Source organism: Ostrea edulis, chromosome 8, assembly GCF_947568905.1.
Source record: "Ostrea edulis chromosome 8, xbOstEdul1.1, whole genome shotgun sequence".
NCBI classification, from domain to species: Eukaryota; Metazoa; Mollusca; class Bivalvia; order Ostreida; family Ostreidae; genus Ostrea; species Ostrea edulis.
This window is the reverse complement of record NC_079171.1, coordinates 61,484,206-61,497,358: the sequence shown is the minus strand read 5'-3', so window position 1 is coordinate 61,497,358 and position 13,153 is coordinate 61,484,206. Positions and strand designations below refer to the sequence as shown.

Here is a 13,153-nt window from a genome sequence, read left to right as displayed (position 1 = left end):
CAAAGTGAATATGACTAAGAAATGTAGAGGTGCGTAAAAAATGCATACATTGGTACAACCAACGAAAGAATATATAGATATAGACCCGGTGTAGTCTCAACATTGCTGACAACGACAGCTGAACTTAACTCGGCACTATCAATACAATCTATTTTGGTGTGCTATTTTTGAATGACCTTGCCTTTTATTTATTTTTTCTTGTAGGTGTGAAGTTAATTCGTCCCCTACGCAAATTACTCCTTTACGAAATTTTAAATATACTCGGCCAAGCCGAAGTATTGCAATTAATTACAAAGTGGTTAATATTATTATTATTTAAGTCTACTGATTTTGAGCCCTTTTTCCCCTCAACTAATTTAGAAGTTGAATCAGGTAAAAAGATAAGCAGTAATAATCAAAACATAAATATTAAATATATATTTTTTTAAATTCAAATAATATAGATGACTCAACTTTATGTTTTGTATGCTATTTATTTTATTGGATTTTATTTTAAAATAATTAATTTAGAACTCAATCATTTGTGTTGAATTCATTATTTTGAAATCTAAAGCATTTGTATTTAATACATTGACAGTTCAGTTTTGATTAACAAAAAATCAATTATGTTGTGGAAAAAGAAGTTGACACAATTATGGCAGAACATTGTTTTTTATGCCCCTGTAATGAGAGTTTTGGAAGCATATATAATTTTAAGCTTGTCTGTCTATGTTTAAATTTTAATGTTGGCCATAACATTTTGAATGGTTAGTGGTTGTAGCAGCCAATTTCTACATTTAAATTTTTGCGCTAATTTGTACACGTTATCCGCGTGCTACGTCATATTTTTTAGGGCACATATATTTTTTGTGTATGCACGAGCTCGCTACGAAGAATGTGAGTAAAATGTTCCTGTTTCACTGGACATTGTACTGAACTGCCGTTTCCTAGAGAAACTACTTATTCGGTAAGACAATGATGAACATTAGCACATTCCATAGATTTATTTGAAAACGTGTATTATTTGAATTGATACAGTATATAAAGTATGTTCTCTGAGTAAACACACGTGTACGTAGTTCATGTCCCGAATATTTATGCAAACTATGTTTACAGAATTACAGTATTGTGCAATATAATTCAATGTTAATATTAAGATATATATGACATATAGTAAGACCATGTGTAGATTATTTTTGCTCATAAGGTGAAAACTAGTTGCACTCAAACTTTTTGTAGCTTCAGGGGCAATAACTCTGTTTTGTTGTGCAATACAGATGCTCTTTATATTTATTGTAATTTATGTCAGAGTACTATTTGTTTGGTGCAGTCTGTGTTATAAACAGCAATTTTCTGTATTGAACTCAGTTTTTGGATAGTTTGAATTATCATTATACATGATCATATGTGTTGTCAGTATCAATTCACTGTTTACAATTATTGTTTTGTTTTATTACAGTATATCGTATGAAGTTGAGGAAGTCACATGATGCCAATCATTGACTTAAGAATAAATTTTCCAGGCATACGCATAGACGATTTGTTTCTATTCATTATGGACGGTGGCCAGTACAGTATTAAAAGGGCTTCATGTTTCACATGTGTCCTTTTTGGTACCAAAATTTTTAATCTCGTGATATTGACCTTTTCTGTTTGAACTACGTTTGAAGACGGGTTCACAAACAAGGTGTCCCTTGAGTGCCAAACATTCTATTACACCCCCCCCCCCCAAAAAATACATAAGGGGTGTTGTGTTCATTGAGGGATCATAGTTTAATGAATGATATGAAAGTAAATCAACTTATTTTGTGTAAACATTTTAAAAATTATTTCAATGAAGATATATTAAAATGATCTCTTTTCAATGGTTATTTGAAATGATTAAATGATGCGCGCATTAATTCAATTATTGCTGTCTTTAATTCAATTGATGAGGGCATCAATTCCGTACAAATAGTGCTCGCAATAATTAATTTAGAGCTCGGTATAAATATTTTGATGATCTCTTTAATTCAATTAAAGATATCTTTAATTATCTACAATGTTTTTGGATAAGGAATTAATGCGTGCATCATTTTTTTAAAGAGAGCAACAATCCATTTAAAGATATCATTAATTCAATTGTAGATATGTTGAATTGAAGATATCTTTAATCATATAGTTGCTCTCTCTTAAAGAATTATTGCTCTCTTCAACTGAATTAAAGATATCATTAAATCAAGTATTGCTCTCATCAAATGAATCAATGCGCACATCATGTTTTAAATAGAAATATAATGATTACTTACATGTAAGTTGTGAAATAATTATGATGAATATTGATATCTCAAATTATATAGTTACTCTCTCTAAGGAAGGTATTGCACACATCAATCACAGTAATGATATTGATTAAGAGTGCAACAATTCAATATTTAGGAGTAGTTACAATATCATATTTTATGAGCTTAAGAGTAATGTCCTGTAACAAACGGAGTGATTTCAGCTTCTCCATCGTAAACTAATCATAGTTATTAACAACATTCCATTATCACCTGCATATGTGTTTATTATACACCTATCGAAGATGGGATGTATTACGCTATACCTCTCTCCGTCTGTCAGTCTGTTTGTCCATACAATGGAAAATGAACAGTAAGCTCCAAGATTTTACAACTTGTTACATTTGATCACCTTGATGAGAAGAACATGTCTATTGTTTTCAAAGGTGAAAGGTCAAAGTTGTAATATCAGTTAATAGAAAACCTTGTAGAGAGAATACAAACCGAAATATTAGGGCTAGGACTGTCAAACTTTGTACACATACTCCTAATGCCAAGTGGAGGAGGTCTTGTTTTCTTCAAGGTCAAGGGCGTAGTATCACTTTGGAAAACCCTGTAGGCAGAATACAGACTGAACCGTTGGGGCTAGGTAGGATAGTCAAACTGGGTACACATGCACCACATGCCAAGTGGAGTTTGTCTATTGTTTCTCAAGGTCGTAGTACATGAGTCACTTATTAAAGAAACCTTGTTCTCCTTTTCCATTTTTTTTTAGCTATGAATGCAGGCTGGAAATTTTTCAGAACCTCTCTCAGATAGAAATACAATTACAAAATCTATTCACATTTCAACTTGATCAGTGCAGAGTGAACTACTTTAGGGCTAAAAGTAGGTTAAATTGATTTCTGGATTCTTTTCCTATCATTAATACAGATATTGCATTGAAGTTCTTACAAATTGTATATACATCTAAGATATTTTTTTTCTTTAAGAATATGTTTAGAGGTGGACCAAAGGAATTCCCATGTGTTTCATGTGGCAGAAGAACAAAGACTGACCAAAGGCGATTCATTATTGGATCTTCATACGAAAGTTACAGAGTGTACCTAGTCATCACCACCTGTCAGGAAAAAGACGTAACTTGTGCTAACTGCTATTCCAAGTTTTACAGGGCAAACCATATTCGGAATTCAGTTGACAAAACTACAGATTGTGTTTCAAATTCATTGTACATTGTATGACAGTGATCCAAATTATGTTAAAACAAGAAAGACATTGTGCGTGAAAAGCCCAAAAGTGATTCCTCTTCCAATACAGTCTTCTGGAAGAGTCATTCCATTTGTTTAATTTGCAAAAGAAGAGACTCTAAGTTGCTAACAGTGTCTACATATATCAGACACAGAATATTTATTAGGACAGGTCACATGTTACTGCCTGGAGCAAGGTGCTGCCAGATACATATGACATCAGATTGCTCCCTAAGGGAAGATGCTATCAAGTTTCTGGTAACTGCTTCCACTGAATGTCAAACCTTTTTCAACAAAAGTGACATATATTCACTTATATCATCCATCAGATTAGTTGCTCTCAGGAATGAAAAATGCAGATTAGACTATGATACCAGCAAAGGACTTGCTGATTCAAATTATATGACTTTAACCGGGATTTCAAAGGATGATGATGTTATATCCCATTGCCAGTCAATCCGATCAACAAAGAATCGTAGCTTAAGAACTTGCATTGCCCTTTTGTTGGTGAAGTTAAGGACTGGCCTTTCAAATCAAATGTTGTCAACACTATATAACATTGAAAAAAGTGGCGTAAGGAGAGCATTAAGAACAGCACGAAAGGGGTTCACAGAAACATTTACACCAAATTATGTTGGTTTTGGTCATATATCAAGACGAGATGTTATTGAGAACCACACAAGACCACTAGCTCAAGAGATATATGTCAGTATCGTAGAGAAACCTGCAATCCTTGTGGTGGATGGAACATACGTATACATACAGAAAAGCAGCAACTTCAAATTCCAACACCGTTCCTTCAGTCAACACAAAAAAACGTCCACTAGTGAAGCCTATGGTTATCATGTCAACTATAGGATACATTGTGTCTGTTCTCGGGCTCTAACATATGCAGTTGATTTTTGTGTTATTTTTTGTTTGCTATAAAAGTTATTCACTGTTTCCAGAAATCTTATTTTTTGTGCGAAAATCGCTTGTTTTCCCCCAGAATGAGGAATTTAGGCTTATCTATCGTTCTCAATGTTTTCCAATGTAAAGTTGTGTAGTGAGTTCTAATATATGCAGATGATTTTTGTGTTATTTTTTGTTCACTATAAACGTTATTCACTGTTTCCAGAAATCTGTGATTTTTTGTGCGAAAATCACTTGTTTTCCCCCAACACAAGGAATTTAGGCTTATCTATTGTTCTCAATGTTTCACCCAATATAATACTGTGTAGTAAGTTCTAACATATGCAGTTGATTTCTGTGTTATTTTTTGTTTGCTATAAAAGTTATTCACTGTTTCAAGAAATCTGTGATTTTTTTGTGCAAAAATCGCATGTTTTCCCCCGAAATAAGGAATTTAGGCGTATCTATTGTTCACAATTCTTTTCAAAGTAATGCAGTGTAGTGGGTTCTAACATATGCAGTTGATGTTTGTGTTATTTTTTGTTTGCTATAAAAGTTATTCACTGTTTCCAGAAATCTGTGATTTTTTTGGTAAAAATCGCTTGTTTTCCCCCAAACTGAGGAATTTAGGCTTATCTATTGCTCTCATTTTTCCAGTATAATACTGTGTAATGGGTTCTAACATATGAAGTTGATTTTTGTGTTATTTTTTGTTTGCTATAAAAGTTATTCAATGTTTCCAGAAATCTGTGATCTTTTTGTGCAAAAATCGCTTGTTTTCCCCCAGAATGAGGAATTTAGGCTTATCTATTGTTCACAATTTTTTTTCAATATAATGCAGTGTAGTGAGTTCCAATATATGCGGTTGATTTTTGTGTTATTTTTGTTTACTATAAACGTTATTCATTGTTTCCAGAAATCTGTGATTTTTTGTGCGAACATCGCTTGTTTTCCCCCAAAATGAGGAATTTAGGCTTATCTATTGTTCTCAATTTGTTTCCAATATAATACTGTATGGTGAGTTCTAACACATGCCGTTGATTTTTGTGCTATTTTTTGTTTGCTATAAAAGTTATTCAATGTTTCCAGAAATCTGTGATTTTTTGTGCAAAAATTGCATGTTTTTCCCCAAAATGAGGAATTTAGGTTTATTTAATGTTCATAATTGTTTTCAGTGTAATCTTGTATAATGAATTCTAACATGTGGAAATGTTTGTTTTGTTATTTCTTGTTTGATATAAAAGTTATTGTTTCCAGAAATCTGTGATTTTTTTCTTGTTTTTTCATTAATTTGCCCCAAAACTAAGAAAACATATCAAAATCAATATAAAATTGGCTGAAATTTATGACACTAATCTCAATTAATCAGAATAACAGTAAAATATAGTGTTTTAACTTTGGGCAAATTTTGACCCTTAATACCCCTCGTCCTTTGATGTATGTGATAATTTTTTTTATGATATCGCCCGTTGTCAAGTACTGTTACCCGTTGCTGGATACTATCACCATGGAGGGCGTGCTTTCTGTTCTCAGAGTGTAACAATATGGGTTTTTTCAAATGCTTCACGACCAATCAAATTCGAGTATTTTACATGAAAGTATAATAACATAAATAATGAAAGTACTGACAGTACTGAAAGACGGTGGCGTGGGTTGCGAAAAGCTTAAAGACCCCCCCCAAAAAAAAAACACCGTACGGTTGCTCCACTGATGACTGAATGTGGGCGGAGCTTATCCATGGTCAATGTTATTTACCTGGAATTTACCTGGCCAAGAGATCGGTTGTTGTGTATATTTTTATGATATACACAGGAAATTTCTCAGGTTATTACAAATTATCCTTAGTGTCTTGATTTGTGCAAAAAAAAAAATAATTAAAATTTCTACCTACATGCATACCGCATTTTTATTTCCCGTAAACCTTCAAACTTGGTCATATTTATGTATTGCAAATGACAGGTTTAGCCCATTTCTAAACCTTTGCTTTTTAGCTCACCTGAACCAAAGGTTCAAGTGAGCTATTCTGATCACATTTTGTCCGGCGTCCGTCTGTCCGTCTGTCTGTCCGTCCGTCTGTCCGTCTGTCTGTCTGTCCGTCTGTCCGTCTGTCTGTAAACTTTTCACATTTTCGACTTCTTTTCCAGAACCACTGGGCCAATTTCAACCTAACTTGGCCAAAAGCATCCTTGGGTGAAGGGCTTTCAAGTTTATTCAAATGAAGGACCATGTCCCTTTCAAAGGAGAGATAATCACAAAAATGCAAAAATAGGGTGGGGTCATTTAAAAATCTTCTTCTCAAGAACCACTGGGCCAGAAGAGTTGAAATTTACCTGAAAGCTTCCTGACATATTGCAGATTCAAGTTTGTTCAAATCATGGCCCCCGGTGGTAGGATGGGGCCACAAGGGGGGATCAAAGTTTTACATACAAATATATAGGGAAAATTTTTAAAAATCTTCTTCTCAAGAACCACTAAGCCAGAAAAGCTGAGATTTACATGAAAGCTTCCTTACATAATGCAGATTCAAGTTTGTTCAAATCATGGGCCCCTGGGGTTGGATGGGGCCACAATAGGGGATCAAAGTTTTACATACAAATATATAGGAAAAATCTTTAAAAATCTTCTTCTCAAGAACCACTAAGCCAGAAAAGCTGAGATTTACATGAAAGCTTCCTGACATAATGCATATTCAAGTTTGTTCAAATCATGGGCCCCTGGGGTTGGATGGGGCCACAATAGGGGATCAAAGTTGTACATACAAATATATAGGAAAAATCTTTAAAAATCTTCTTCTCAAGAACCACTAAGCCAGAAAAGCTGATTTTTACATGAAAACTTTCTGACATAGTGCAGATTCAAGTTTGTTCAAATCATGGCCCCCGGGGATAAGATGGGGCCCCAAGGGGGATCAAAGTTTAACACACAAATATATAGGGGGAAACTTTAAAAATCTTCTTCTCAAGAACCACTAAGCCAGAAAAGCTGAGATTTACATGAAAGCTTCCTGACATAATGCAGATTCAAGTTTGTTCAAATCATGGGCTCGGGGGGTTGGATGGGGCCACAATAGGGGATCAAAGTTGTACATACAAATATATAGGAAAAATCTTCTTCTCAAGAACCACTAAGCCAGAAAAGCTGATTTTTACATGAAAACTTTCTGACATAGTGCAGATTCAAGTTTCTTCAAATCATGGGCTCCGGGGGTAGGATGGGGCCACAAGGGGGATCAAAGTTTTACATACAAATATATAGTTAAAATCTTTTTCTCAATAACCACTGAGTCAGAAAAGCTGATATTTACAAGAAAACTTTCTGACATAGTGCAGATTCAAGTTTGTTCAAATCATGGTCCCCGTGGGGTAGGATGGGGCCACAAGTGGGGGGTCAAAGGTTTACATACCAATATAGAAAAAAGCTTTAAAAGAACCATTGGGCCAAAGAAGTTGACATTTAGATGAAAGCTTCCTGACATAGTGTAGATTCAAGTTTGCAAAGGGTAGTTTGGGCCATAATAGGGACCAATGTTTTACATGCAAATATATATGGAAAGTCTTCAGATATGGGCCAAGGTGACTCAGGTGAGCGATGTGGCCCATGGGCCTCTTGTTAAAACTTCTAATTAAATTGTTATATATCGAATATAAATAATTTCCGAAATATAATATTGCCCGGTGTTTCCGGGCACTTCCTGGTGTCCTGGGAGTTCGCAGTGTTGTGGGTGTAGTAGGTAAAATATCCATGTTTCGAGAGAATGAATAAATCCAAGCAGATCTCTGTACATGTACAACCAAATGAAGAATGATCAAGATAACCCTCAATATGGGCCGTCTGTAGGGTTTCTGTGTCTGTAGTGTTTGCGTAATGGTGGTATCCCAAACAGAAGCTGACACGAAGTCTCCCCCCCCCCCTCTCTCTCTCTCTCTCTAGGTTTTCTGTGGACGTAGTGTTTGTGTAACGATGGCATCCCAAACAGAAGCTGACACGAAGTCTACACCCCATCCTCTTTCTCTCTTTAGGGTTTCTGTGGACGTAGTGTTTGTGTAACGATGGTATCCCAAACAAAAGCTGACACATAGCTAGTCACCCCCCCCCTATCTCTCTCTCTCTCTCCCTTACTCTGAATCATTGACTAAATGAGTAATTATTGCCATACGTATGCAACACTATTGCCATGCCATATTATTTCATCTATATTATTGCTACAGTTTTACACATCTCTCTCTCTCTTCTCTCTCTCTCTCTCTCTCTCTCTCTCTCTCTCTCTCTCTCTCTCTCTCTCTCTCTCTATCTCTCTCTCTCTCGCTCTCTCTCTCTATAAATATAAAGCCGTGATAAATTATAAATAGAAATATTTCAGTAACTCTCTCTCTCTCTCTCTCTCTCTCTCTCTCTCTCTCTCTCTCAATATAAAGCCGTGATAATTTCAAACAGAAGCATTTTTTTAAACTACTGTAACAGTTTTAAGCTTGGGCAATATAACCATTATACATGTTGATGTGCTGCGCCAATAAAGAATTGTTCATGTTTTTATAAATATAAAGCCACAATAAATCACTAATAGAAAATATTCCAATAACTTATGTTTGTTTGTTTTGTTTTTTTAATATTATTATTGTTTGATTTCTGATTGTTTAATCTATAATACGTGTATAAAGATGGAGAGAGAAAATACGATTATAAATTGCATTGTATAGGGGACGTTAGAAATTAAAATATTCTAGGTGCGAGTCAATGCTATCAAAACTCAGGTATACTGGGGCTTTCCTCGAGATCTGAAGACTGCCGGTCATCATTAGCCATGATTGTTATCAAAACATCTTTCTCAGGTAGCTGTAGACCACGGTCTCTGCAAACGTCAATCAACCTAAGCTCTATTGTTAAGAGTTTGATTGACCAGTGTCTTATCATTGATCGCGACACAGGTAAAATTTGGAGGCGTTAACTTAAAGTTGGGTCTTTAACTCGGGTGAACTTAAAACAGTACAGAGATATTAATTCCCCGAGTAAGGAATCATTAATGGTAATTCATTTAGTAGAAATGATGGTACAACAGGGCATAAGAGTCCATAGATAGTTTATTAAATCCAAAAAAAGTATGTACATGTGTTTCCAAAATTGAATTGAGACCATGCCTTTTAAATGAGCAAATTTGTTTTCGCAAGAGAATAGAGGAACATGAAACTCATATTCGTGCACTGTTTTCCTCTTGAGCTTGTAGGGAATTTTTTCAGAATGATCACCTTGTAAAATGAAGAATGGTATTTGAGTCGGTGGCCTTTCTATTTCGAAATAGTATATCGTATCTAGACACTCAAAACTTAGATATTAAACTCAGAAGAAACAAGCTATTTTTCTTATTACAGATCAAGGTAATACACTTTTTTGTTCCATGATTTATTATCCTACCTGATAAGTAATACATTGTCTTTTATTGTATACCGGTATTTATGGAATGTACAAACGAGTATCATACTTATGTACTGTTTTTCAAAATATGTTTCAAATGAGTCATTTACATGTACCATGTGTTCAAAATATTCTTACATGGATTTTTAATCTTAGATTGTTTTCGCGCTTTGTCATGTTATTCCAAAATTAACCATAATAGATTCGTGAAGTTCTCAAACGATGACTAAATATACCTCATATAGTTCAAATAGTTATCATAGTTTGATTAATGTCATACAATAAAAAAATATCGTATATTCTAATTGCTGAAGTATTAGAATTACCAACCATAAAATCTTACACCTTGAAAAATCATTTAAGGAATTCTCGAGTTTTCAGAAGATATCTTGATTCTGCTAGAGTGTCTTAGTCGTGTTTCTTTCTGTATATATATATATTAACTTGTCTTAAATATACATATAATGTCAAATTCTCATTCATATGCCATTTATTTCATGTAATTTCAATAAAGATTTGTCAAACTCAATGAAGTTATCGTGTTCAAATAATTTCCTTCTACTATAATCATTAGAATATTTGTCATGTTCATATACATGTATATGCAAATACGTGATGTTCATAAAATACATGTATATTTTCTAAAATAGTGTTCAAGTTCTCGAACTATTTTGATTCAGTCAAAACATACTGTATTTAAGTGGGTCATGTTCCTGACTTTCTGTAAATACAAGGTGAAGATAATTAACAGTGATCAATCTCATAACTCCTACAAGCAATACAAAATAGATAGTTGGGCAAACACGGACCCCTGGACACACCAGAGGTGGGACCAGGTGCCTAGGAGGAGTAAGCATAACCTGTTCACCGGTCACACCCGCCGTGAGCCCCATATCCTGATCAGGTAAATGGAGTTATCCGCAGTCAAAATCAGTGTGCTAACAACGGCTTAACAATCGGTATGAAACACGTCAGACAGCATTTGACCCAATGCGAGGTTGTATTGACGAACTAGATCGTTATAACGACCATAGAATTTGTGAAATGCTGACTTCAATCGAGATTGTTGAAATCCCTGTACCATCAACTTGTTTGTCAGTAGCTTACCTCGATTTAAAAACTGACTATACCCAGAACAAGCTCTTGCATATCGAATCAGTTGAGATATATAAACACCGTATGCAGGTGATAATGGAATATTGCTACATAAATGTGGGAAGTTGACGATGGAGAAGCTGAAATCATTACGTTTGTCATACAGTTGAGTTGTTAGTTTGCCGTTAATGTCTACTTTCAATAAAATATCTAAGTATGATGCAGAAGTGGACGACTCTGTGGTGTCCTTTATTTCGAGCTCACAGGGATATATCAAATCGACATATGAATGAAAGCTATCATTGTTAATAGACCAAACGTCATCGATATATCTAAAAGTCGAATTGAAGGTCACAGCGAGAGATTTTTTCTTCTCATGTAGAAGTTTTTGAATAAATTCTGCTTCATATGAATATAAAAACAGGTCAGCTAACAAAGGAGCACAATTCGTGCAGATGGGAATTCCAACAGACTGTTGGAAGACCTGATCACCAAAGACCACGAAGATATTGTCAATGAGGAACTCTAGAATATTTTTTATTTCAACTTCAGAGTACTTGTGCGTGGAATCAGAGTGGTGTTTAACAAAGTAAGTTTTTGAATGACTGATCACTAGATATGAACATTTCCGTTTTCCGTTTTTGTTGAAGAAGCAACTGTCTATGATGTCAAAAAGTCTAGTCTTTAATTTATCGTGAGGAATGGTTGTGTATAGTGTTGAAAAGTCATAGGTTTTAATGCTATTGATTTGGGTAAAATTCTGTGATTTCAAGTTTACTAAAAGATCTTTAGAATTTTTTAGAATCCACATTTGATTAACACCACTTTTGGCATATGTAGTCGCACAGTAAGTTTGAAGTTTCTCCTTCACAGCTGTTAACATTTTCGTGAGGAGCAAAGATAGGGGCTTGGTAGAGCACTTACTGGATCCAGCAATGTATCTTTGTTTGTAAGGGTTATTATGTAAATCTATATTCTATTTTCTCTCATTTATACTCTTAAATTCTAAATAATTAGTTACTCTTATCTTTAGATAGTTCACAGTCATGTGATCTTAAAATCAAATTATCAAGTTCTCAAATAATATCTGGAATTTTTTCATGTGTTTAAAGTATTTTAATATGACGTGTTCAATAATTTTCTGAAATTTTGAAATTTTCAATCACGAATTCTCAACTAATATAATGCAGCTATCAAAAAGCTGTCTAAAGTAAAGTCGATCTCAGCATAGGGTCCCGTGGAGACCCGCGTTAGAATATGTCCTCAGTACCCCTTGTTTGCCGTAAGATGTTACTGAATGAGGCGCGGTCCTTCGCATGATACCGCAAACAAGAGCAAGTGTGACACGACAAAGCAAAAGCCGTACGCGACGCAGCCCTTCACCGGCAATAGTGACGTTTCCCTGGCCATAGGGCTGAAACGATTCACCAAAATATCAATATTGTTCAATATAAACGCTCGATTCAATGTTCAATTCATTGTCTCGATTTTCGATTAGATACGTTTATTACAAATGGGTTCAGTAAAATACATCAGTCTCGGTCTTTACTTACTTATGTTGCCTGCATGAGAGACAAAATAGCGTCGAATAATGTTCAAAATGTTGTGTGCCTTGAGGTTGACGAAAATAATAATGAACTTTATTAATTTAAACTACAGAGCCAACGGGCATCTTACCCTTTGGCAGTTTGAAAACATTTTGCATTCAAAATTATCTTTTTGAATTTGGGTAATTGATTTTTTGGGAAATGATTATATCAACTCCGCTATGCGGTCACTCGGCTCAAGGTAATGTGAAATTGAGCACTTCTTAACAAACAGATAAAATGTTCAGCACCTGCAGCAAATAGTTCGTAAACCGTTTACGTATTACACGGTGAAATACATAGTTTCTGTAAAATTTACTTTTCCATCGTCGGTCAATTGAGTATGTACATTGAAAAACGACCAAAATATCATTAAAAATACAATCTAATGTCGACAGCGATATTTCAAACCATTCAAAAATTCCTACACGCAGATAGAATATCACCGATTGCATTATACCGTACCGGTCAAACACAGGGGACCCACGGACTGAAAGTGAGCCTAGAAAAAGCCAATGTCTTTGAATTTGCAGTTTCTGCGTTTTAGTAGCATTTGCGTGGACCTTTCAAATCCAAAGATATATCCATGTACAGACGTATCCACAGTACAGAAAACAAACGATCGGCAATGATGGTAGTGTCAGTTGATTTGTGTTAGCGTCAAATTGAAGCGAACCGAAAATAT

The 13,153-nt window shown here is 34.8% G+C and overlaps 1 long non-coding RNA gene across 1 annotated transcript; it reads left to right on the top strand.

Annotated features, from left to right (window-relative positions):
- Window positions 1-887: 887 nt before the first annotated feature.
- Window positions 888-1,510, top strand: LOC130049583 (uncharacterized). The gene is made up of 2 exons (XR_008798131.1): window positions 888-946; window positions 1,439-1,510. It is a non-coding gene; the product is annotated as an uncharacterized LOC130049583 (long non-coding RNA).
- Window positions 1,511-13,153: the final 11,643 nt, after the last annotated feature.